At 40.9% G+C, this 22,960-nt stretch overlaps 1 long non-coding RNA gene across 2 annotated transcripts in view; it reads left to right on the top strand.

Annotated features, from left to right (window-relative positions):
• The first annotated feature begins 3,364 nt into the window (after positions 1–3,364).
• LOC110490142 (uncharacterized) overlaps positions 3,365–22,960 on the top strand; it is a 33,259-nt gene continuing 13,663 nt past the window's right edge. The window contains exons 1-2 of one of the 2 annotated variants that reach the window (XR_016486722.1): positions 3,365–3,947; positions 4,953–5,051. This is a non-coding gene — a long non-coding RNA (uncharacterized LOC110490142). The remainder of the gene's footprint in view (positions 3,948–4,952; positions 5,052–22,960) is intronic. The other variant, XR_002468665.3, reaches the window with a different exon arrangement.

Raw genomic sequence — 22,960 nt, 5'->3', positions numbered from 1 at the left:
TGGCTGTATGCTTGTAACTTTGTGTTGTTGTTTGTGTCACACTGCTTTGTTTTATTTTGGCCAGGTCGTAGTTGTAAATGAGAACTTGTTCTCAACTAACTTACCTGGTTAAATAAAGGTGAAATAATAAAAAATGACAATTAAAAAGTCATCAACTGTTCAGTGGAGATTGCGGAGGCCTTGCTGCAAAGAAACCACTACCAAAGAACACCAATAATAAGATTGGCTTGCTTGGGCCAAGAAACACAAGCAATGGACATTACACTAGTGGAAATCTGTCCTGTGGTCTGATTGGTCCAAATTTTAGATTTTTGGTTCCAAATGCTGTGTCTTTGTGAGACTCAGAGTAGGTGAACGGCTGATCTCCACATGTGTGGTTCTCACCGTGAAGGATGGAGGATGATGTGTGATGGTGTGGTGGTGATTTGCTGGTGCCACTGTCTGTGATTTTTTTTAAATTCAAGGCGCACAGGTAGTTTCAGGGTCAGGGCAGGAAGGGGTCAATAGCCTAGTGTGGTGGGTCAATAATCCAGTGTGGTGGGGCAAGGTACAGGACGGCAGGCAGGCTCAGGGTCAGGGTAGGCCGAATGGAAACAGGAGACAAAGGGCTGTTAGACATGGGTTTGATTTCAGACACATGAAAAGGGGTTGTGTATATGGAGGGTACAGGGCCACAGAAGACGAACAGCAGAGGGGCTAATGACCTTGGAGATGGGGAAAGAGCCGTTAAACTAGGGGGAAAGTTTGTGGGACTCCACCCACAGGGGCAGATCCTGGGTGGACAGCCATTCCTTTGTCGTCGATACCTGGAGGTGATCTTGAGAAGGCCCGACCGTGCTCACTTCCAGGTATGACGACAGCGGCGGACAAACATCTGGGCCAAAGGTATGCCGACCTCTTCCTCTTGCTGAGGGAAGAGCGGGGGCTGATAGCCCAGGGAACACTCAAAGGGTGAGAGACCCGTGGCAGAGCAAGGAAGGGTGTTGCGGGCGTATTCTACCCACACAAGCTGCTGGCTCCAGGTGGTGGGAATGGTGGAGACCAGGCAGCAAAAAGGTTTTTCCAAGTCTTGGTTAGCTTGCTCTGACTGGCCGTTAGACGGGGTGGAACATCCCCATCTGGGCCCCCTCGGGGTTTGGCTGGGAACGCTGCACCTCATGGACTTGCTTCCCTTATTCCCAGCTGAGTGCCGTCACCAGACATGGGGTGGGAAAGACGGTCTCGGAGTCCCAGGGTGTAGCCGCGGGGTTATTGCGGCGTGACAGCGCATCCGGCTTGATGTTATTGGATCCCGGTCCGTAGGAGAGGGAGAAGTTGAACTGGGTGAAGAGCAGGGCCCACCTAGCTTGCCTGGAATTGAGACTCTTGGCTGTGCAGAGATATTCCAGGTTCTTATGGTCGGTCCACACAATGAACGGATGTTCCGTCCCCTCCAGCCAGTGCCTCGAGAAGCTCCCGAATCCCCCATAATTCCTCTCCATGACATTGAGGCAATGGGAGAAGAAGGTGCAGGGATAATGAGGGGAGATGGGAGACACCTGGTGGGGGGTGGAGACAAGCACAAAGACAGGTGAAACAGATCAGGGTGTGACAGTTTGGGATGAGTTGGACCGCAGACTAAAGGAAAAGCAGGCAACAACTGGTCAGCATATGTGGGAACTCCTTCAAGACTGTTGGAAAAGCATTCCAGGTGAAGCTGGTTGAGAGAATGCCAAGAGTGTTCAAGAGTGTTCAATGCTGTCATCATATTTTGATTTGTTTAACACTTTTTGGTTACTACATGTGTTATTTCGTAGTTTTGATGTCTTCACTATTATTCTACAATGTAGAAAATAGTAAAAATAAAGAAAACCCCTGGAATGAGTAAGTGTGTCCAAACATTTGACTGGTACTGTACATCTACTTGAAAATATATGGCAAGACCTGAAAGTGGTTGTATAGCAATGATCAACAACCAAAAGGATAATGGGAAAATGTTGCACTATCCAGGTGTGGTAAGCTCTTAGAGACTTACTTAGAAAGACTCGCTGCCAACTGTGCTTAGGCAAAGTATTGACTCAGGGGTGTGAATGCTTATGTAAATGAGATATTTTTCTATTTCAATTTCAATACATTTGAAAAAAAATCTAAAAACATGTTTCACCTCGTCATTATGGGGTACTTTGTGTAGATGGGTGAGAAAAAAAATTCAGGCTGTACCACAACAAAATGCGGAATAGGTCAAGGGGTATGAATACTTTACGAAGGCAGTGTATCTCATAATAACGACCCACTGTCTCATAAATTGTCGTCAGATTTTGTTGGGGGGTGGCTGGAACTGGCTTCCATAGAATTTGGAATAAGTATGAGTAAAACTTTATGTAGGCCCTAACATATGTTTTTAGCATTCTAAAACCAAATACATTTGTAGAATTTTTTTTCCTGAACTGCGGGCCTATGGGAGCCCTGTTATCCAAATTAAACAACGGGAGCACGGTAGCCTATAGCCTGTAAAGTCACCAGAGTGTGTTAGAGCCATTGGCTAATTATGGGGAAAAGTGTCTTCTTGTCTTGCACCACGATCCTTTACAATACCTTTATTATACCACAAATGAGCTACCACTCATCTATCATTCCTATAGACATGTTGAACCCTCGTACAGTATAACAGAGTACAATAGCTACGTCATATCTGTTGACATGGAGTAATATAGCCAAATCAAATCCAGGCATGATATCACCTGACACTGCATGCATGGAGGAAGAAAAATAACTTATAGCACGTGCTTTATTCCAGTTGACACAGGTAGGCTAAACAGGTGCATTGGGCCTAGGCCTATAGCCTACTCGTTTATTGGGTGCCTATTTGGTTAAGGAATTTTGGGGAAATAGGCTAGGTCTACATGTCTGGAAATGATTATGAAATTGTTATGATGGCCTACATTGACAGAATGTGTGTTTGAGACCTAGCCCTATGCCTCTCATTTACATTTAATTGAAACTGCCTCGGTAAAATGACCAAATATGCTGACAGTAGGCAAGGCTAGCCTGTATGAACATGAGACTCAAGTCTATTCTCGTAGGTATACATTGGTAGTTCAGGACTCCATTTAACACTTGGATAGACCGGACGAATTCCGATTGCGTTATTGAAAGGCAATGTTTTCTTATGGAACAACTACAGTGTGGTACACGCGTAATACAAACTAGTGTAATAAACAAATTAACAGGATTAGCCTAAACGTGGTGCCTCGAGTTTTTCATAGCAATATTCAATCGGATGCGTGTGCATTGCCCTTTTGTTCGCAGTAGGCAAATGCTCCACACTATCGACATCTCTTATCTTTTGTAAATATGTCATTGTAGTCGGCCTATGCTAGGTCCAGTGTGTTTCATAGCTGAGATAGTGCAGCGACAGGCAGGCAGCTGCGAATCACATTTCACTTTAGCTGAACTTCTCAAATCTATTTGAGCTATGGCAGAGGGAACACAGTGAGTCTGTCCGGTCTACTAATAGTCCGGCCCCGCCGCGGATGTGGCAAGCGAGGACATGCTGGTAGCCTATTCTTTATGATTATTTCTTAAAGAGCCGGCGAACGCAACACAGCTCAGTTTGCTATGGATGCTTATTCTTTGGCCGAAGTTTATATAGGCCTACTTTGCTACACTGTTACAATGTATCGACACAGAGCACGGATCACTACGTAGCTTAGTCGTCTTTTCTCACACTCGCATCATTGTTGCCGCTGTGCAGCGAGGACACGATAGTTACGGGGGTAGACAGACGAAACACAGCGTGACTGTCGCTCAGGACTTGAACTTGAACTTCATTTTGAAATCGGCGTCCATGTGTGATCGACGTTAGTCTTCGTTTTTTCCATAAGCAATATTCATTATTCTGTGATTCATTGACAAACTACGAGGAGAAATGAGGAAAATACAGATGTTTTGAAGACAATAAACTAAACGTAAGTTAATGTGCTCCATAAAAATACTAAATAAACCGCATTTATTGAAGGGAATAGCCGTTCCAAATCATGTGTTATCTTGCCGGTGGATTGCATGTATTTTCAGTGGGGTGGATGACACGATTCAAAGACTGAGATGTTCTACAGTCGTAGGCAAGTATGAATTAAGTTTTCGCGGGTAGTTATTTCAAACGCAAACTAAATCGCCCCCAAAATGTTTATGTTGATCCTTAACAATGACATAAAACAAAACAAACCAAGATCAATGTATAGTGTATTTCTATTTTGATTAAAGGGGGATGATCGGCTATAGCCGGAATTTCACAATTGCAGTTAAATAAAGAAAGAGGTCAGTTTTAGTGCATGGTTTTATATGATACCTTTTCTATTGGTTGTTCTTAACAGAGAGCTGAAATACAATGCTTATAGCCTTACCATCTCTACTAATCCACCATAAAGACGACACATTTTAAAATGTGTATTTGTGGCATTTGAACAAATGTGCATTTAATAAAACAAATGTTATTTCGCCAATTTAAGCTGTTTACTCGTAAATTACCCGACTCAGGGGTATGATTTGATTGTGTGGTTTTGCGATCTGTTTCCATGTGGTTTTCCCTCAAAAATATATTTTTAATGGATTATAGCCTATTATACTGTCATTGAAAAGTGACATTTGGGCATCAAGCCTCTATAGGTCTAAGCCTTTTATTATTTTTTTGAAAAAGAGAACTATTGAAAGTTGAGAGACAATTGCCTTCTTTGAAGAGTTGAAATGAGTTGGAGTTTTGGTATGATGTTGATAATAATCTCAGAAATGCATCCTGTGTGTATGTGGAAGAAAATGGCCTACTATAGCCTAAAATGATTTAGCTGTAAGTCATCCTCAGAATATTTTTACTATTTGCCCTTTTTTGCTGTTGATCAATTGTCATTTTCAGATGCAAAGATACAAGGGTGTTCCTGTTAAAAGTGCTGAAATGTGCTGTGATCTCTGTGTTTCAGTGCTGGCTGCTCCACCTCGGACATTGAAGAAGTGGACATTTCATATCAACAGAAAGTAAAAGAATTGAAGAATGCATGTTATAGATGTTGTTATAACAGGTAGGTTTTTTTATACTTTTTATTATGTAACTATTCAGTGACACAATAACAGTTTAAATCGTAATGAGACACCTTCCAAAATATTATTTAAATGTGCTGTAGTTGCTGGGTGAAACATTTTGTAATATGATTGATTCAGTGCATAATGCATTACATTTTAGATCTGCACTACAAATGAAAAACATTGAGTGAAACTTGTATTTCTTATTTATAATGATTGTCAAGTAGTTGTTATTAGTTCTATAGAGAATGTATAAGCTTATCATTTCTAAATCAAATAGGCAGTGGGAAAACCTGTTAATGTGAAAAAGATCACATACTCTGACTATACGCCCTGACCATCCTTCATCTATCTAAAAAGGCCTATGTTTAGAGACATTGATCTGAAATATCTCCTGTAAACGTGGCAGAAAATGTTGATTACTTCTTAATTTGAGCCTTGAGCCTTGAACCTTGTCAGTCACAGCACTGGGGTCGGTACTCAGAGTAGGCCCTACACGACAGGTTTACTCTCACAGCCAAAGCTGTCACCTGCACAATTCAACTGAGAGAGAGATTATGTATTTATCTATATATTTATATATACTGTATATATATTCTTTAAAGAATGATCAATATTTAGAACTAATGCCCCATCTTCATTTACATTAACAGCTTTAAATCAAACATTTTCTAATTGACAGTATTAAGGGAAAGTTTTACTCTCTGACAACTCTTGGGAAATCAATCGGTCAACCCTGAGACTTTATTTCCATTTGTTTAATAGTTGTCTCTCACTGCTCTCCTGCTTCTGTCAAAGATAACATTCAATTTGCTCCTCCTGTCATTCGGTTGGCAAGCTTTTTTTTATTTTACACAATCAAAGTTATAAGTGTCATGGCCTGGGCCAGACGGGCCTAATAAGACAGTCATAGGTTTTCTTTCTGCACATCTGGCTATTTTAGTGCTGCGTCTGCAACTGGAAGTTTATTTTGTTGCCTGGCCTAGTGCTCTGGTACTCTGGTGATGCCGAACCCAGCTTGTCAATCGCACTGAAGCGATGTTTCCCAAAATTCTGGGAGCCGCAGCAACGGATGACAGAAACTTGGCATTTGTCGTCGGCCACATTCTCTCCTCTCCTTGCTGCTCTCTGGAAAGAGGAGCAGACAGGGGCCAAGTATGTAACGGATCATCATGACCCTGTGGCCCCTGATGGCTCAGGGTGATAGGCATCTTTAATGTGATATATTAATAACCAGTATATTGCACGTTTATAAAACACACTTGTGGCTATAAACAGGAAAGCCATTGTGCTCTGGGGAAACGAGGCAACGAGGCAAACGCAGGTGGCTGGAGACAATGGACAAGGGCTGGTTTCTCAGATCCTAAGCAGTAAAGAAAGAGAGAGAGAGCCTGTGGACTTGTGATTGGCATGACTTTGCCAGTGGCATGATTTACCCTCAGTTTACTCTAGAACAGAATAACAAAAAAATGTCTTGATTGGAATGAACAGGAGACCAGTGACACAAGGCTATCTCTCTCGCACTTCGCCAGTCCTGACCATTCTCTATGCCGTTGTTTTCACCCCCAGAAATTGATTGAAACCTAAACTAAGGCACAGAAGCCCTGATATTCTTCTCTATGAATAGTTTACTAGATATGAGGATGCATTGGATTGTGTCCCTGTAAGGGCATTTCAGGTCAAGGACAGGGCTGTGCTGTTCTGAGATATTCTGTTCTGCATCATAATGATTTCTTAATTTGAAAGAAGAACATGTTTTTTCAAAGAGAGATGATGCTGCAGCTTTTGGTCAGCCAGGTTTCTGCACAAGTTGAAACAGTAGTTAGTTTCGACTTTGTGACAGGAGTTTTAAATGTTACAAAGCCCTCTGTAGCAGTGTGAAGCTAAAGTACGGATAATCAAATCTACATGTATTTGTCACGTGCGCCGAATACAACAACCTTACAGTGAAATGCTTACTTACAGGCTCTAACCAACATTGCAAAAAAAGTATTAAGTGAACAATAGGTAAGTAAAGAAATAAAAACAACAGTAAAAAAGAGGCTATATACAGTAGCGAGGCTACATACAGGCACCGGTTAGTCTGGCTAAATGAGGTAGTATGTACATGTAGATATGATTAAAGTGACTATGCATATATGATAAACAGAGAGTAGCAGTAGCGTAAAAGAGGGGTTGGTTGGTGGCGGGACACAATGCAGATAGCCCGGTTAGCCAATGTGCGGGGGCGCTGGTTGCCAATTGAGGTAGTATGTACATGAATGTATAGTTAAAGTGACTATGCATATATGATAGAGAGTAGCAGCAGCGTAAAACAGGGGTTGGGGGGGGGGGGGGGGGAGACAATGCAAATAGTCTGGGTAGCCATTTGATTTCTTGTTCAGAAGTCTTGTGGCTTGGGGGTAAAAACTGTTGAGAAGCCTTTTTGTCCTAGAATTGGCACTCCGGTACTGCTTGCCATGCGGTAGTAGAGAGAACTGTCTATAACTGGGGTGGCTGGGGTCTTTGACAATTTTAGAGGTCGAGGTCCTGGATGGCAGGCAGCTTAGCCCCAGTGATGTACTGGGCCGTACGCACTACCATCTGTAGTGCCTTGTGGTCGGTCGGAGGCCGAGCAATTGCTGTTCCAGGCAGTAATGCAACCAGTCAAGATGCTCTCGATGTTGCAGCTGTAGGAACTTTTGAGGATCTGAGGACCCATGCCAAATCTTTTTAGTTTCCTGATGGGGAATAGGCTTTGTCGTGCCCTCTCCACGACTGTCTTGGTGTGTTTGGACCATTCTAATTTGTTGGTGATGTGGACACCAAGGAACTTGAATCTCTCAACCTGCTCCACTACAGCCCCGTCGATGAGAATGGGGGCGTGCTCGATCTTCCTTTTCCTGTAGTCCACAATCATCTCCTTAGTCTTTGTTACGTTGAGGGAGAGGTTGTTATTCTGGCACCCCCCTGCCAGGTCTCTGACCTGCTCCCTATAGGCTGTCTCGTCGTTGTCGGTGATCCGGCCTACACTGTTGTGTCGTCTGCGAACTTAATGATGATGTTGGAGTCGTGCCTGGCCATGCAGTTGTGGTTGAACAGGGAGTAAAGGGGGGGACTGAGCACGCACCCCTGACGGGCTCCAGTGTTGAGGATCAGTGTGGCAGATGTGTTGCTACCTACCCTCACCACATGGGGGTGGCCCGTCAGGAAGTCCAGGATCCAGTTGCAGAGGGAGGTGTTTAGTCCCAGGATCCTTAGCTTAGTGATGAGCTTTGAGGGTACTATGGTGTTGAATGCTGAGCTGTAGTCAATGAATAGCATTCTTATGTAGGTGTTCCTTTTGTCCAGGTGGGAAAGGGCAGTGTGGAGTGCAATAGAGATTCCATCATTTGTGGATCTGTTTGGGAACTATGCAAATTGAAGTGGGTCTAGGGTTTCTGGGATAATGGTGTTGAAATGAGCTATTACCAGCCTTTCAAAGCACTTCATGGCTACAGACGTGCTTTGAAAGGCTGGCAATAGCTCATATCAACACCATTATCCCAGAAACCCTAGACCCACTCCAATGTTGAAAATATCAATGAAGACACCTGCCAGTTGGTCAGCACATGCTTGGAGCTCACATCCTGGTAATCCGTCTGGCCCCGCAGCCTTGTAAATGTTGACCTGTTTAAAGGTCCTACTCACGTTGGCTACAGAGAGCGTGATCACACAGTCATCCGGAACAGCTGATTCTCTCATGCATGCCTCAGTGTTGCTTACCTCGAAGCGAGCACAGAAGTGATTTAGGTCATATGGTAGACTCATGTCACTAGGCAGCTCGCGGCTGTGCTTCCCTTTGTAGTCTGTAATAGTTTGCAAGCCCTGACACATAAGACGAGCGTTGGAGCCAGTGTAGTACGATTCAATCTTAGCCCTGTATTGACTCTTTGCCTGTTTGATGGCTCATTGGAGGGCATAGCAGGATTTCTTATAAGCTTCCGGGTTAGAGTCCCGCACCTAGAAAGCGGCAGCAATACCCTTTAGCTCTGTGCGAATGTTGTCTGTAATCCATGGCTTCTGGTTGGGGTATGTACGTACAGTCACTGTGGGGACGACGTCATCGATGAACTTATTGATAAAGCCAGTGACTGATGTGGTGTACTCCTTAATGCCATCGGAAGAATCCCGGAACATTTTCCAGACTGTGTTAGGAAAACATTCCTGTAGTTTAGCATCTGCTTCACCTGGCCACTTTTTTATAGACCAAGTCACTGGTGCTTCCTGCTTTAATCTTTGCTTATAAGCAGGAATCAGGAGGATAGAATTTTGGGCGGATTTACCAAATGGAGGACGAGGGAGAGCTTTGTACGCGTCACTGTGGGTGGAGTACAGGTGATCTAGAATTTCTTTCCCTCTGGTTGCACATTTAACATGTTGATAGAAATTAGGTAGAACTGATTTAAGTATCCCTGCATTAAAGTCTCCGGGCACTAGGAGCGTTGCCTCTGGATGAGCGGTTTCCTGTTTGCTTATTTCCTTATACAGCTGAATGAGTGCGGTCTTAGTGCCAGCATCCGTCTGTGGTGTTAAATAAACAGCCACGAAAAGTATAGCTGAAAACTCTCTAGGCAAATAGTGTGGTCTGCATTTTATCACAAAATACTCTACTTCAGGCGAGTAAAATCTAGATACTTCCTTAGATTTCGTGCACCAGCTCTTGTTTACAAATATGCACAGACCGCCCCCCTTCGTGTGCTGTTCTATCTTGCCGGTGCAGCGTATTTCCCGCTAGCTGAATATTCATGTCATCATTCAGCCACAATTCCATGAAACATAAGATATTACAGTTTTATGCCCCGTTGGTAGGATATTCGTGATTGTACCACGTGTCATTTATTGTCCAAATGATTGCAAGTCGGCGAGTAAAATTGACGGTAACGGCATCTTTCCCACTCGCCTTCTGCGAATCCTTACGAGGCACCCCGCTCTGTGTCCTCTGTACCTGCGTCTCTTCCTCTTGCAAATAACTGGGATGTTGACCTTGTCGGGTGTTTGGAGAATGTCCCGTGTGTCCTGCTTGTTGAAGAAAAAATCTTTGTCTAATCCAAGGTGTGAGATCGCTGTCCTGATATCCAGAAGCTATTTTTTGCCGTAAGATACGGTTGCAGAAACATTAGGTGCAAAATAAGTTACAAATAACGCGAAAAAAACACATAATAGCACAATTGGTTGGGCGTCCGTAAAACTGCTGCCATTTCTTCCGGCGCCATTTTACTCTCAGACACGGTAAAATACGCCACTCACCTCGGAGTGGCGTAAAACATGCCACTCACGTTAGTTTCTTCTCCGCAATGAGTCTGGAGCGTTTTGTGGAATGCAAACACATTCTAACTGTTCTGATTGGTTCCAGAAACCGATGGGTTGGGCCAGAACCAGAACACCTGTGGGTTCACCCCCTCATTTTGACGTCACAACAAACAACTTCAACGATGGCAGTCTCAGTCTGAGGTATGTAGCAAACATAGAGCAGCGTGCAATTCTCTTTTATCGCATGTGCAATGCAGTGACTTCTATGTTGTTGTAATTTCGCAAACGGATTCCGGCTTTGACCTAATTTCTCAGGCGTTCGGTGAAGAGTTCAGGCAGTAGCGAGAGAGAGAGGGTAGGGAGTGAAAGAGATCCCTGGCATGTTAGTTTTCTTCCAGGGAGGGGGCGAGACACAGAAGGCCTACCTCTGTCAACCAGTGTGACTGAGCTCTCTGCTCTCTCTCCGCTCTGTTCAGCTTTGGGTCGTGTTTATAGTGGACACCGTAGCGAAAGGTTTTGCAACAGAAAACAAAAACAAGCGTTTCATTTTGAGTCCGTTTTCTTCTGTTTGGTGCCTAGAGAATATGACCCTGCTCTCTGCCTCTCTCTGCCTCTCTTTCTGCTCTGGGTGTTTCCTCCTCCCAGCCTATAACAGGAAGCTCATGTTCAAGGTCATGTGAGGACAGGGAAAAGGGCTTTTCTTTCCACTGTGAGTCATTTGGGAGAGAGAGGAGGTAAGAAAAAGAAGAAAAAAACGAAAAACCCAAAGCCTTCCTGCCTTGCACTGAATCAACCCTCTGCAATCTGCCATGTTTTTTTCCTCTCCCCTATATTGCTTTATTGTCTATTTTGGCTGAGTGTGCTAAGTTATTCTCGCCCTATTCGTGCCAATATTTTTTTTTTTTTTGAGGATAGGACGTAGTGAGTGAGAGCAGAGTTGAGTTCCTGAGTTAAAAGAAGAGTTCATGAATCCTGTAAGCAAATTAAACAAATCTCTGTGGGGAGCTCCGCAGGTTCTTCCGGTTTGGTTCTAAATTCCTGAGAGAACTTTGACCCGTAGTTACACACTGGAAAAAACAACACACTCTCTGCATGACTTTATACATGTTTGTGATATCTAGACTGCGTGGTCAATGTTTAGAGAGTGTCTTTGTGCATATACAAAGACCTGTAAATAAGGAATTTGACATGGGTGAAAATCTGGCATGTGATAACACTATAGTACATGGAGGAGTACATGAAATACTCTGACATTTTTTGTTCTTCTCTCCAAGTCAGAGGTGGCTGAGCATTTGGAAACAGTTAAGATGAGTGATACAGTGCTAGAAGTTTGTATAGTCAATTGCAGTATGGTTTAGATGTTTTGATATTTTCCCTGTACATGGTATTTCTCAGCACAACCAGAGGCCTTTTATCGAGACAAACCAGACCACAAGGAAGACATACCCACTCCAGTGCATTGCAGGTATACCAGTATACCACCATGTATGCATTGAAGGTGGCCAGACTGTCCATTCCCCGGTGCTGAAGCAACTTTATAGCTTCAACATCAACTTCAGCTTCAGCTTTTCACCCCCCCGTTTACTACTACAGAGTGTACAAAACATTAGGAACAACTGCCTAATATTGAGTTGCACCCCTTTTTGCCCTCAGAACAGCCTCATTTCGTCGGGGCATGGACTCTGCAAGGTGTCGAAAGCATTCCACGGGAAAGCTGGCCCATGTTGACGCCAATGCTTCCCACAGTTGTGCCAAGAGTGGTTTTTGACTTTCTCTGAATGTATCATTAGCATTTTGTACTTGGAAACCAAAGCTTTAGGGATTTCAGTTATGACCTGCACACTGGAATTATATTAGAGGGAACAAAATGGGGTTTCAGTTGGACCCAGTTGAATGACATCAAGGACAAGTTAGTATATTATAACCTTTATAAATGAAAGTGAGCATGCTCCTCTTGAAGGACAGATGGAAGTCAGTTATGGCATATTTTAGGAGAAGGACATTTTTCAGGCAAAGGTGGCCAGGTATACTGAGGGAATAAGACTGATTAATATAACCATTTTTGAGGCTTTTGAGTCCCCTTGAGTCCCCATCATTTCTCTCTCTCTCTCTCTCTCTCTCTCTCTCTCTCTCTCTCTCTCTCTTTCTCCTTCTCCCCTCTATTCTCCCTCTTCTTTCTGTCCGAGAATCGGTCCTTATCATGCTCCTCCCCTTCGCTCTCTCTCAATTCAATTCAAAGGGGCTTTATTGGCATGGGAAAGATATGTTTACATTGCCAAAGCAAGTAGAATAAACAATAAACAAAAGTGAGAAGAAACAAAAAAACAACATTAACAAAAAAATGTAAAGTAAAATGTAAGGTTTCAAAAGGATAAAGAAGTTTCAAATGTTATGTTATCAGCTCCGTACAGTGTTTTTAACAATGTGTTAATAGTTGTAGCATGAAAAGTAGGGGAAGATAAGTAAACAGATAAATATGGGATGTATTTACAATGTTGTTTGTGTTCCCCTGGTTGCCCTGTTTGATTTGTTTTCAAATTATTTTGGGGTCTGTGTGATCTGTGAGAAATACAGTGACAGCCTTATTCTAAGCAATCTACACACATTACCCCATAAGGACATAGCGAAAACAGGTTTTTAGACAAATAAAATAAAATACATAAATACCTTATTTACAGAATAAGTATTCAGACCCTTTGCACCCTTTGCACAGATTCAAAATTGAGCTCAGGTGTATCCTGTTTCCATTGATCATCCTTGAGATGTTTCAACAACTAGATTGGAGTCCATCTGTGGTCAATTCAATTGATTGGACATGATTTGGAAAGGCACACACCTGTCTATAAAAGGTCCCACAGAAGTTTGGAACCACCAAGACTTCCTAGAGCTGGCCGCCCGGCCAAACTGAGCAATAGGGGGAGAAGGGCATTGGTCAGGGAGGTGACCAAGAACCCGATGGTCATACTGACAGAGCTCTAGAGTTCCTCTGTGGAGATGGGAGAACCTTCCAGAAAGACAATCATCTCTGCAGCACTCTACCAATCAGGCCTTTATGGTAGAGTGGCCAGACGGAAGCCACTCCTCAGTAAAAGGCACATTACAGCCTGCTTGGAGTTTGCCAAAAGGCACCTAAAGACTCAGATTATGAGAAACAAGATTATCTGGTCTGATGAAACCAAGATTAAACTCTTTGGCTTGAATGCCAAGCGTCATGTCTGGAGGAAACCTAGCACCATCCCTACGGTGAAGCATGGTGGTGGCAGCATCATGCTGTGGAGATGTTTTTCAGCAGCAGGGACTGGGAGACTACTATGAACGGAGCAAAGTACAGAGAGATCCTTGATGAAAACCTGCTCCAGAGAGCTCAGGACCTCAGACTGAGGCGAAGGTTCACCTCCCAACAGGACCAGCCAGAGCCCGGATTTCAACCTGAACATCTCTGGAGAGACCTGAAAATAGCTGTGTAGCAACACTCCCCATCCAATCTGACAGAGCTTGAGAGGATCTGCAGAGAGGAATGGGAGAAACCCAAGCTTGTAGCGTCATACCCAAGAAAACTCGAAGCTGTAATCGCAGCCAAAGGTGCTTCAACAAAGTACCGAGTAAAGGGTCTGAAAACTTAATATAAATGTGATGTTGATTTGATTTGATTTGATGTTTCAGTTTCTTTTTTCTTCATTTGCAAAAAATTATACAAACCTGTTTTTGCTTTGTAATTATTTTATTTTAATTTCATATTTTTGTAACTAGGTAAGTCAGTTGAGAACAAATTCTTATTTACAATGACGGCCTACCCCGGCCTAACCCGGACGACGCTGGGCCAATTGTGCGCCGCCCTACGGGACTCCCAATCAAGGCCGGTTGTGATACAGCCTGGAATAGAACCAGGGTCTGTAGTGACACCTCTATCACTGAGATGCAGTGCCTTAGACCGCTGCACCACTCGGGAGACCATTGTGGGGTATTGACGGGGGGGGAAAAAACTATTTAATACATTTTAGAATAAGGCTGTAAAGTAACAATATGTGGAAAAAGTCAAGCGGTCTGAATACTTTCCGAATGCACCGTATGTCTCTCTAATATGGTCATACCTTTGGCAGGAGGTAAGGAAGTGCAGCTCAGTTTCCACCTCTTTTTGTGGGCAATGGGCGCATAGCCTTTCTTCTCTCGAAGAAGAAGAAAGGCCAGGTCTGGTTATGGTGGCCTCTCTCAGTAACAAGGCTATGCTCACTGAGTCTCTACATCTCGCTCTCTTGCTCTGTATCACTCTCTCCCCTATTTCTTGTCCCTCTCTTCTTTCTGTCTGAGACTCAGTCCTTATCGCCTCATCATCTTTTTTTCTCCTTTCTCCCCTCTCTTGCCCCCCTCCCTCCTTTTCTTTCTCTCCTCCTTCCTCTTTCCCCCCTGGACGGTTCTTTCAGGGTCATGTGGCTGTTTGTTGCAGGTGTTCTACAGATGTGGCTGACTCAGCACTACAGATCCCTGTCCATCATTAAATCCCTACTGCTGGAAATGTACACATCATCACAAATGTGTTGGAAATGAACATCATTGTATTAACGTTGTATTGTAATTTATATACATTTTTGTCTAGTTTTTTGTAGTAAATACATTTTCAGTTTTCCGTTTATTGCTAGTTTTTTGCAACTAGCAGTTTGCAAGTTTATTACAATTATGTTGAACATTTATTTGAAGTTGAAAACAGTGGAAGTAAATCAATTACATTTAGAAGAGTTATATCAAATGTAAACTCTGTTTGCTAACTAAAAGAGAGTTCCTTAGACAGAGTTAGCTGGTCAGATGGGCGTGTGTATATATGAAGTCATGGAGGAGAATTAATGAAAGTGGATGGCCCCTCTGCTCTGTGCCAGACGGCTGGAGCTTGAGCTGGAGGAGTGAACCATGTGACTGTGAACCAGCTCCTGGGAGGCTAGGTTTGCGTCCCAAACAGCACTCTATTCCCTATTTAGAGCACTACTTTTGACCAGAGCACTATGGGCCCTGGACAAAAGTAGTGCACTATAGGAAATAGGGTGCTATTTGGGATACACCCTGGGCCTTTGAGTCCCCAGTCTGGAGCTGCACTGCGGGCCGGGCACCAGCGCTGCTGCATTGTTGGCAGGCCCTCGTTTGAATAGGCCTTTAGTGTTTCTGTGTGAGCAAGTCAGCGCCATTTGCATTTGTTCCAGTCACAAAGGTTTACAGGTCAATAGGGACTGCCTGGAAGAAAACTAACATGCCAAGGAACTCTGTGGTGTGTTCAGGCAAGGCTCTTCTGCCCTTATTTTGTGTGTGTATTCTTTTTGTGTGTGTGTGAGAAAACGGACATATTTAGTGTCATTTGCAATACGGGAATGGGAAGGGGGCCCCATGGTAATCCTGAAGCAGTATTTACAAAAGTTAAATGAACATACATTTTACAGTGTTCTGATTGTATAAGAGACATATGAGCAGAGGGAGGGGCTCTTGTGCATGGACATGTATGTGTTGTGTAGATAAGCATCTTAATACGTTTATCTACCACCACCACACCCTCTCTGGTGTATGTGGAACCATTGATGCTGTAAACCTCATTTCCTGAGCCTGCGATTATTGTTTTATTGCAATTTATAGAATAACAGCAAACAATGGTGGGCAATTTGAGGTAACTCATTTCTCCAAAATGGATTTGCCACAACATGATGAATGTTATTATGCTTATTAAAGACTAGGAGGAACTTATTGCAAAACAATTAGCTCAAATATCACCACTGACATTTAGACTTAGTATTTTATAGCAATATCCCAGCAAATGATGTAGTGAGAACATTTTATTTTCTTGTTAATACCTAGCCTCCTGTTGATTTTGGAAGCACTATCTGTGAAATAGACATCTTTTTGAATATACAACCCTTTTGAGGATATTTTACTAGTATGAATTAGGGTTAGAGTTATTATATTTTAAACCAGGAATACAAAGCTTAATCCACATCCGTAAATTGTTCCTTATGTGTTTTATGTGTGGACACAGGAAGGCAGTGTGTGTGTGTGTGTGTGTGTGTGTGTGTGTGTGTGTGTGTGTGTGTGTGTGTGTGTGTGTGTGTGTGTGTGTGTGTGTGTGTGTGTGTGTGTGTGTGTGTGTGTGTGTGTGTGTGTGTGTGTGTGTGTGTGTGTGTGTGTGTGTGTGTGTGTGTGTGTGTGTCTCTCTCTCTGTTTCTCCAGTCAGAGGGGCAGACAGACAGACGCAGACCTGGCATGCATCCCATGGCCGACCTGCGTTATGTGAAACGCAGCACACAAAGGAGGCTCCTTTATCTGTATGCACCCAACATAGGGGACCTTTTGTTGCTGGTGGCGCGCACATGACTGTTAGCGTCTTAACTCCTTTGAGCCGCCCCACCTCATTGAAAAGATGGTGTAGACCGTTGTGTATTCATGGATGACAAGGGAAGAAAAGAGAAAACAGCATACTAAATAATTCATATTTCGTCTCTCTGTGTTTCATACATTTTCTTCAATTTGCAAGAGTTCTGCATGTCACACCGGAGAAAGCATCGGAGCGATCGAAACAGCGCCCCTCTGTCTCAGTATGTGTAGCGGATCTATCTGATGCTGTCTGGTCAGAAAAAGTATGACATTGTTGCCGCCCATAGCATTGAATGCAAGGGAAGCCAGCAAGCATTTGGTCTCCCTTGATTAAAAAAAAGTATACAATATTAGCCAATCAGCTAAACTGAGTGAGCTCAGCTGTGAATGGTTCTGGTGCACCAAAAAAAGTGTCAAGGGAAGACAGTTTGGATTTGGCTTCAGACCAATCACATCACAAGCCAAACTTGAATTGTTGCATCTCATGGTGTTATTGTCTTCCGGTGGCTAGCTAGCTAGCTAAAATCATCCCGAAATTAGCCATCAATGGAGATAGGGATTTGGACTTGTGGTTTTACCTAATTCGCCATACTGGCCAATAATTTTAATGTATATTCTAATCTAACCATAAATTCATACATTGTGCCCCTGGCCTGAGGAAATAGTATGGAAATAGTATGCTAATGTTAACTAATGTTATGCTAAGGTTAACTAGTTGGCCTGGCGTATCGTTGCCCATGAAAGGAAGTTAGGCTAGCGAGCAAGTATTTTAGCCAGGTAGTACAGGACAACAAAAACTAAAAGTGTGTACTATATGACATAGTTATAGAACATAGGCATGAAAGAGTAGGATGACGTTGGTGTTTCTCTGCAAATAGGGTGAGTCACGCATGCACACACACACACACACACACACACACACACACACACACACACACACACACACATACACACACACACACACACACACACACACACACACAAATCAGTACCATTGACAGCTACCATCATATATAGCTTACTTTGTTTGGACTAAATCGTTTTTGGTATCTCTTTTAGTTGTCACTGTATTAGACTAAGCAGAGGTGATTTGATGATGTTGAAGTTGAAATGGTGCTGGAATAGTGGATCGAGCTCATGCTTTCTTTGTGACTTGCGGTAACACTGTGGTTCTAAATAAATAGTTGTTTAATAGTTTGCTGCATGCAATATGTTTCGTGAACTTCACAGGAAAGATGTTGCTCTCCGGTTTTGTAATGAAACAAATGTGTTGTTGAATCTATTCTGCCACTGTGTCTGTCTTCTTATTGTCTCAGCCACAGGCCTATATATCACGGTGTCAAGCCATTAACAGGTTATAGAGCAAACAGTGCAATTATCACAACCCATAGGTTGTAATATGGCTTTTTCCCCCTGGATTTTACCAGCGCACCGCTAGTGGGTATAGGCTACAGTTACATCATCAAAACAAATCATTTATGTTCATTAGGATACTAATTTAAAGCAAAAACCAAGACCTTTTATATATTTTTAAGACTATGTTTGTAAAAAAAAACGTTCTGAGCTACAATCAGAATCATGACTCCAACAGTATAGCGTTATCAAAAAAAAACACAAAATAATGCTATATCATTATGCACCACTTCAATAAGAAACATTTACATTTAAACATATTAGCAAGTAAACAACAAAACCAAAAACTATTAATTGTAGGCTATTGACTGTTTAATTTGGGGTTAAATTGGATCAGTATTAATTACATTTAATCAGAAGAAATTAAACAAAAACATTTCAATATTTGTTTATATATTTGAAATGCATATGTACGTTTATCCATGTGTATTGTATGTATACATTACACATATACTGTACAATAGATAGAGATGACCAGGTGGAAGAAGTGAGATACTGCAGAAAATAACATAAATTAATCCTATGGTTGAATGTTTTAGGCATTCTAATTACAGTGTTAATTTGCTTCAAGCTAAAAGTATAACTATTAGAATTTCTTATTGGCAGAAATGAGATGCTTGATTCCCATAGGGTGATCCCTTACTAAAATACAATTATAGACAAATAACTAATATACTACAGAAAGACTAGATGGTGTCTACAGACTCGTTGACCTATTAGCACTCTTTCATTTTTCAATTTTAGGATATGCCCTCGACCAGCTAGGTAAGTCATGATAACATTACACACTTTGAAAGAATTGGTGAAGCTATTATGAGCAACACATTCATTGTGCTTAGTTGTCTTTGTCTTGATAAACAAATATCATCAACCCATTATATAGAAAGTGACATTGAATGTACGCTTTGAGTACATCAAATCTATATAATTTTGTTACTACATATTGCTCTCTCAAATATGGTTTAAATATGGTTTACCACAATCCCATTTATTTATAATCTATACCCTTGAAGAATACTTACTTCAACCACATATACATAGAATTGTGTACATACTGTATATTATATGATAAAGTCAAAGGAGAGAAAAGTTTCCATTGAAATATGAAGAAGAATATGAATTAGAGCCCTGCGCTTCGGATTTGGCTACCCCAGAACGTGGGTGTGGGTCGAGTTTATATCCATTGGCCTATTTGAAAAATGCTTCCTTCCTTCCTTCTTTGAGGTAATCAATGACCTAACACAAGTTGGATTAAGTGGGATAAATTCAAGTTAGGATACAGTTACTAGCTTTCACCAATCCAGTCATTGCCTTAGTCATGATGTTAGATCAGTTATTACTTCAAGGAAAAGATGAAGGAAGGAAGGAAAGAAGGAAGGAAGGAAGGAAGGAAGGGAGGGAGGGAGGGAGGGAGGGAGGGAGGGAGGGAGGGAGGGAGGGAGGGAGGGAGGGAGGGAGGGAGGGAGGGAGGGAGGGAAAGAAAGAAAGATGCATTTTTTAAATTGGTCAATAAGGGCCCATGTCTCTTTCTCTGAGCTCCCCTGGGTAGTTCTGGTGTGTAGTACTGTTCGGGGGCGTAAGGTGTGGAGGGCTCGATTGGGTCGATTCCTCTCCTCACAGGCCTGTCCTCGCCGGAAGAGCCATGACGTGGCACCTGCCAGAACCAACGGCCGGCATGAGTCTTTAAGAGGGACAACCAAGAGAACTTCTCCCCTAGACCCGCCAGCCTGGCTTGCACACAATGTACTAAAAGAGGAAGAAATCATTGCTGTTTTTCTGGTGCTTTTTTTCGAGGTTGACCGAGAGAAGATATGAGCCTTGTAAGGATTGCAGGTAACAAAGATATGGGGTTGTGGGGGTATGTTTTCTGATTGTACAAGACTGATTAGTTCAAATGAGTTACATTTGTTGGAAGTGGGTTAAAAGAATTCCCCTTGTGTGGAGTTCGTTACTGTTTCTGCTATAATTGACAATGTATTAGCTATCACTTTCGGTTAATCACAGGTTCCAAATACTATGAGGAACAATATATTACAAATCATGAATCTCTCAAGTGTTTTACCTTGACACAAGTAATTCAGAGGTAGTTCAGATAAAAAAAATATATATATATATTTCTATTCAAATCTATGTTTCTTGTCATTTTTGCTATCTTAATATGGACTCATGATAATGAGCAATTTCATCTTAGGTCCTCGATGAAGCATTACCAAAAATCAGAGCTGCACATCTTTGATGTGATGGGTAAGGTTTTAATTTTGTTTATGTCCGTGAGATAGACAGTTTGCTTTCCCAAGTTAAAAACGAATACAAGTGTAAGTGTTTTGTGCTGATAAAACACTTAACTGGAAAATCATGTAAAATGGTAGTCACATGGTTAAATTGAAAGTATAGGGCCGAGATCTAAGAGACGATCTGCGAGGAGGCCAATAATAATGTTGTTTGGATCAGTCTGTCTGGATAAAGTGTGGCAGTCCTGTCCTGGACACTTACTGTATTTCCAGCTCAGAGCAGTTCAGTTCTGTCCCAGCCTCCACCTTAGCAGCTGAGTGAGCTTTTAAAGGTGAGTTGTTTAATGATTATCAAAGAGAGAGGACTGAATCACAAATAAGTTATACCTTTCACTTTTTGTACTTACCTTTTTCAGTATGAGGTTTTAGTCTCAAGCTATTGTTTTCTTTCAAGATAATGTATTTCGTATTGCTAAAATCCCTTTTTACGTCATTCACCATAGGTTTTTTTCACCATCGTCCATTGTTTGATCTTCAAAGTACAAAAAAAAATAAAACAACAGACACAACATTATTTATTTTAACTTGTAGTGAACAAAACATAATGCAACTATTTGATATAAGAATTGTGTTGCTTAAAAGTGATAAAATAGTACAAATTATTAGAGAATATATGGTATTCCGGCACCACCAAAACTCTTGGTCAGTGTTCACAGATTTTCAATTTACTACAGTAATGTTCAGTAAAACAAGAAGAGCAAAAGTTTTTGAAAGTTACACAAAAAAATAAAACAACAGTTTAGAAGATTTTGAAACCAAATAATTGAAAAGAATATAATGAATATCTCTAGCATCTATGTAAGACGCTATATCATTTTTCATTTTAGTTAATTTTGTAAAAAAAAATTTTTATTTATTTATGTTGTTTATTCTTCTTCACTTTAAATAGTGCTAACACTTATTATGAATTATACATTTTATTAAACCCATTTACCTACTTACAACTTCTTTATATCCAGTGTGTATATCACATGCTTGTATATACCTTTTAAGTTATAAAATACATGTCTATCCTTGCATAATTAAATACATTAAAATAATAAAGATGTATAATATGGTTTACATTTTTGTTCCTAAATGGTAGTTTACGTAAGCTATAGTGTTGAAAATAAGCCATTTAAGGTAATATAGTTAGTTATATTTGCCTCAAACATATTTGTATCTTTCTAATATCACGATCAGACTTAGATGTTTTTTTTTTTCTGAAACCAACAAATGTAAGACTTCGTTTTCCCACTTAGGAAAAACTACAGTAGTTCATTAAAAGTTAGCACTTCACTCCTGGTATAACAAGGGTAGACATCAGATCAATTTCACTTCACATTACAGAATGTGTTAATTTTTTACCATTCACATTTCATGCATATTTTTCTAATCTTAGATTTTTCTATCTAAATTAAACCAAAACATCTTAGGTTGTATCAACCAAAATTTGAGTAAATACTACAGCATTCTGGGTATTTTTAAGTACACAAATTCATTATTGCTAAAAGCCTTTGGCAAATGAATATAAATATAAATATGATTCATATAATATCGTATTTCTTTATTTTTATTTTCTAATAACTTGAACAAATAATGTTATTTAATTTGGTAATGTATTTCTGGAGAACAGCATCTCCTCTTAGGCTATATTTATATTTAAATTACCACTCTAAATCCATAGGTGCCCATTTACCTGTCCATTCTGAATGAGTTATACAATATGTTTATCCGTGAAATACTCTTATGTTAATCATTATTTGTGTTTGAAATGATTAACCAACATTAGGAGTGAAAATTATTTCAAGCCTTCCCTCTTATCACTCTAGAGACATAATACAATTAATAATTTGACCTTTAAAGCAATACATGTCTTCATTCATCCTTAGCCACTTGAAAAAGCAATACTAAAGGCAACAAATATATATATATATGTTAAAATTGTCATATTGTAGTTTATTTTCTTTCATATATTGATGTAAAATATTTGCATTTATCCCCAGACAAATATTTTACATTGATTGCAAATAATATAATTATTAATATGTTAGTTAGAACCATTTGCCTTTTCAATTGGAATGGACAGAGTTAACCTTAACCCTATTCAAACATGAGGAAACTGTAGAAAACTGCTGTTTAGAAAATACTTAACTTCGATACCATGTCTTTGGTATATTTATAAAAAAAGATATCAGGATATACTTCTTTAGATCTCTTATCTGAATTTGCTTAGGTGAATCAGCAATCTGTATTGCTACTTCACTAGTATCCATGTTGTCTCTGTCCTCCATTTTGATTTTTCAGTTCTGTGTTCTACCTGTTGATAACAAGACTGTTTATATCGATGCCTGAACACTTCATAATCATAACATTTTGTTTTTTAATTCTGTTTCATCTAATGCATTTACTTTATAACATAACATTTTCAATAAGAATACCATTTAATTGGTTGTATACCTGCCAATATCGAGGCTGTATTCTCTGATGGCTTTCTGTTCTCTGAGGTATAACATTTTGGCATCTAATAATTTAAATTGTCAATCTGTTTTTGAACTTCAGAGGTTTTCTATAGAAATACAATTCAATTGATTAGGGAAACATGTCAA

Source organism: Oncorhynchus mykiss, chromosome 15 (genome assembly GCF_057628025.1).
Source record: "Oncorhynchus mykiss isolate SJ-2025 chromosome 15, ASM5762802v1, whole genome shotgun sequence".
NCBI classification, from domain to species: domain Eukaryota; kingdom Metazoa; phylum Chordata; class Actinopteri; order Salmoniformes; family Salmonidae; genus Oncorhynchus; species Oncorhynchus mykiss.
The sequence above is the reverse complement of the archived record's forward strand: the minus strand, read 5'-3'. Positions and strand labels throughout refer to the sequence as shown.